Raw genomic sequence first — 4491 nt, 5'->3', positions numbered from 1 at the left:
GGGGCGGGGTCAGGCAGGGTGAGAGTGGGACAGGTAAGTGTTGTAAGTGTTGTACCTGTGGCTCTGTAGTCCAGGGAGGCTAAACACACCACACCTTGCCCTGGGGATTGCCCCAGAGGGACAGGGTTGGGACAGCAGTTTCTGGATGGGCTTCAATCTGGTAGAGCAGAGCATACCAGGAAGCAGAGCTGCAACTGGCCAGCAGTTTAGCAGCGCTTGAGGCATATGGTCTAGGAATGTGTCAAGGATGAGATCAGGGCTCAGGGAACAGCAGCAGGAAGTCAACGAGGGTAGAACAAGGATGGGAGGGTTGCCCTGGGGTCCGAGGCATGAGCCCCTTAGGCTGGAGGCCTGGCCCCTGGGTCTAGGAAGACCCCTATCCTCTGGAGGTGAGTCCTGGTACCTGGGCGGGCTCTGTGGTCACCATGCAGCCTCTAGCTCGAGGCCTCAATGGACATCACTGCCCCTGAGAACTTATTGACATACAGATTCCCAGGGACTTGTGCTCAGAAATCCTAGCTGGGATCTGGGCAGGGCCTCGGGCTGTGTGATCCGCAAGTGCCCAGGTGGTACTGCAGGTCGACTGGTCCTGCCTATGCTTTAAACCAATGCTTGGGCAGATTGTGAGCCGGGCGGCGGCCCCATAGCATGTATGCAGCGCGGTCAGTTAGTGGGTGCTACCTCTGTCCTGTCTCAGTTGCTCTTTGGGGTCACGTGCGTGTTTGCTGCTTGTGCTGGAGGGTTTGAAATCACATTCTGAGTGTTTTCTTGCTTAACCTGCACGTGTCTCAGTGTATATCTCTAACGGATATCAAGATCAGAACTGTTCCCTGTCCCGGGTCCCCGATTTCTCAATGTTGCCTTTGACAGGTGGCGTGTATGAAGCCTAGGTCTCTACTTACACACACTCCCTTTCTGTGTCACCCTGCCACACACGTTTCCCTCTGTGCCACTTACTTGCCAGAGGGCTTGGGGCATGGCTTGTGGAATTTCTTCTGTCCCAGATATGGGGTGTGTGTAATGTCTCCCTCTGTCTTCTGGGTCTCCTGAAGATGCGGGCCTGGTGGAACCTTGGGTGGATTCAGGATGTGTGTGTGAATCTCTTCTGGGGCAAGGATCTCCTGGGGCAGAGGGCATGTCTTGTGTCTCCCATCAGGGGCTCGAGTGCTCCAGCCGTTCTGCTCTGAGGGACAGAGCTGACCTGTGGGTCTAGTGTTGGCGCCTGACCCTCCCTTCTAGAACTCCGCATCACATTTCCACCAGCCGACTTCCACAGCTGCTACTGGCTTGCCTGACCCAATACTTCATGGGGCTGGAGTAACAAATGACCAAGGTCTAATCCAGCATGAAGGAGACTTCAAGCTTGGAGTTCTGGCCTTGTGGGCTCCAGGAACCATGCCCTCCGTCCCTGCTTCCATCCCCCAACACCTGCCAGAGTGACCCAGGTGAAGGCTCTCAGCCTGATGCTAGAGGGCTGCACTTGTGGTTGGTGCATTTGAGCTGGGGGATCCTCCGTGAGGAGACTTGTATACACACTGTACACTTACCACACACTTACTGCACACATACTCTATACTGTCTGTATAGATACTGCATACTTACTGTATATGCACTGTATGCTTATTGAATACTTACTCTATATACATTGTATGCCCACTGCACACTTACTGTATTTACACTGCATACTTACTGTACACATACTGTGCATACACTATGTACTTACTGTACACTTCCTGTATAAGCACTGTATGCCCACTGCATGCTTATTGTACACTTGCTATATATGTACTGTACACTTACAGCACATTTGTATATGAACTGCATACTTGCTGAACACTGTATATGCACTGTATACTGCACATACACGGTGTATGCACTATATACTTACTGCACACTTCTTGTATAAGCACTGTATGCCTGCTGCACACTTACTGTATACTTGCTGTATATGCACTATATATTTCCTGCACCCCTACTGCATATGCACTATGTATTTACTGCACATTTCCTGTATAAGCACTCTATGGCCACCACATACTTACTCCCCACTTACTATGTATGCACTGTACACTTACTGCATGCTTACTGTGTATGGATTGTACACTGTATGTATATGCATTGTATACTTACTGTATACTTGCTGCATATGAATTGTGCACTTACTGTATATGCTCTGTATATGACCACACACTTATTGTATAGGCATTGTATACTTACTGCACACTGACTGTATATAAATTACATGCTTACTGTATAGGCACTGTGTGCTTACTGTATACTGACTATATATTAATTGTACATTTATTGTATATGAGCTATGCACTTACTGTATAGGCACTGTATACTTACTGTGTATGAATTACATACTTACTATATATGCACTGTGCACTTACAGCACACTTTCTGTATATGAACTGTATGCCCACTGCACACTTACTGTACACTTACTGTATAAGCACTGTATACTTCTTACATACTCACCGTATACTTACTGCATATGCACTGAGCTCTTTTCACACCTCAGCGTGGCTCAGGAAGATTCTTGGAGTAGGGAATGTAGGGGGTTAAGGCTGGTCAGAGATGATGAACAGGGAAGGATGTTCAGGGCAGGGGGAGGTTAGTTAGGGCAGGGGTAGGCTGGTCCAGGCAGGGGGAGGCTGGTCAGGGCAGGGAGAAGCTGGTCTGGGCAGGGGAGGCTGGTCAGAGCAGAGGGAGACTTGTCAGGGCAGGGAGGCTGGTCAGGGCAAGGGGAAGCTGGTCTGAGCTGGGGAGTCTGGTCAGGACTGAGGAGGCTGGGCAAGGCAGGGGAAGCTGGTCAGGGCAGAGGAAGGCTAGTCGGGGTAGGGGGGTATGGTGAGACAGGGGAGGCTGGTCCAGGCAGAGAGAGGCGGGTCAGGGCCAAGGAGGCTGCTCAGGGCAGAGGGAGTCTGGTCAGGGTAGGGGAGGCTGCTCCAGGCAGGGGAGACTGGTCAGGGCAGGGGGAGGCTGGTCTGGGCAGGGGGAGTCTGGTCAGGGCTGAGGAGGCTAGCTAGCCAGGGGAGGAGTCTGGGTAGGAGTCTGAGTTGGTCAGGGCAGGGGAGGAGTCTGGTCAGGGCTGAGGAGGCTAGTCTGGTCAGGGCAGGGTGAGGCTGGTCATGGCCGAGGAGGCTCATCAGGGCAGGGGAGGCTTGTCAGGGGAGGGGAAGGCTGGCCAGGGCAGGGGAGTCTGGTCAGGGCAGAGAAGGCTGGTCAGGGCCGAGGAGGCTGGTTAGGGCAGGAGAGGCTGGTCTGGGCAGGGGGAAACTAGTCAGGGTAGGGGGAGACTGAGCAGGGGCTGTGGCCTGAGTGTGGGTGAGCCGTAGGGTGGATGTTGGCTGCTGTTGGCTGGAGGTGGTTGTGGGTGTGATGAATGAATGACTGGGTAAATGAATGGAGGACACGGCTCCTGTCCTTCCCCCTTGTTGAAGGGTCTGGGGTTGTGTGGGATGGGCTGGGGCCATGGTGGAGGCGGAGCCCAGTTGTGGGCTCTTGGACAGCTGGGGTGAGTGTTGAGCTCCAGGCTGGTTGTGGGAGTCTTGAAGGAGGAGCCATCACATTTGCACTAGAGACTGAGAGAGAAGGCTGAGGTCCTGGCACCAGCCTGACGGGGAACGCTTCGTTGGGTGGTTTCTATTAAGTGCAGCTCATGCAGCTTGCTAGACCCGAGAACTGTGGGGCCCAAATAGACTGGTCTCCAGTCTTACATGGAGCAGAACATCACTGCAAACCACATGCGTGAAAATCAGTACCAGAGTGTGCTCAAGGCCATGACAGCAAGTGGAGTGGGGAGGGGAGGAGGATTGGGAGAGGCTGCAGCAGATGGGAGTTGGTTAGGGAGGGCTTCTCCGAGGAGGCGACGCATGTGTAGGACCGGTAGGATTCCAAGTGTCCATACCTGAGATCCTCTGGGAGAATGCATGGGTGCTGCTGCCTCGGGAATCCCTCGCGTGTGCCCTCTAGTGCTCAGACCCATGCAGTTGGGAAACTGAGGCACAGAGCATGTGGGAACACTGATTACCCTGCTCCAACCCTGCAGGTGCGGTTGGAGCTGGTGCAGCAGGCCCTTCTTGTCCTCCCCGCCCAGAGGTATTTTTAGTCTCAGAGCCCCTTCCACTGCCCGTCATTCTGCCTGACTTCCTTCACCTGCTCCAAGGCGATGTGACAGGCCTGGCACATCAAGCTGTCCTGCTGCAGGAGGAGGGGCATGGGGGGAGGGCAGCTGAGGGTGACCGCAGGCAGCAGGGCGGGTGGGAAGCCTGTCAGTGCTGGGATGACTGCAGCACCCACAGACCCGTGGGGTCAGCTCTGAGTAATGAGGGCGGGGGAGGGGGCTGCTGTCAGTGCCTGGAGGGTGGCTGCGGAGGAGGGAAAGTGGAGGAAGGAAGAAGGGGAGGAGGAGGCAGAAGGAGGGGGCGGGGAGGAGGAGGCAGGCAGGAGGGGCAGCAGAGGAGGGGGTGGAGGGAGAAGGAGAAG

At 54.4% G+C, this 4491-nt stretch overlaps 1 protein-coding gene across 1 annotated transcript in view; it reads left to right on the top strand.

The window, feature by feature from the left end:
• DPF3 (double PHD fingers 3) overlaps positions 1–4491 on the top strand; it is an 81783-nt gene that overhangs the window by 43319 nt on the left and 33973 nt on the right. The gene's annotated exons all lie outside the window — the stretch shown is intronic.

The sequence above is a fragment of the Carlito syrichta genome, unplaced genomic scaffold (assembly GCF_000164805.1).
Source record: "Carlito syrichta isolate Samal-C Ts95f unplaced genomic scaffold, Tarsius_syrichta-2.0.1 Scaffold83815, whole genome shotgun sequence".
Classification (NCBI taxonomy): Eukaryota; Metazoa; Chordata; class Mammalia; order Primates; family Tarsiidae; genus Carlito; species Carlito syrichta.
Note: the sequence above shows the minus strand (reverse complement) of the source record. Positions and strands in the feature narration are given on the sequence as shown.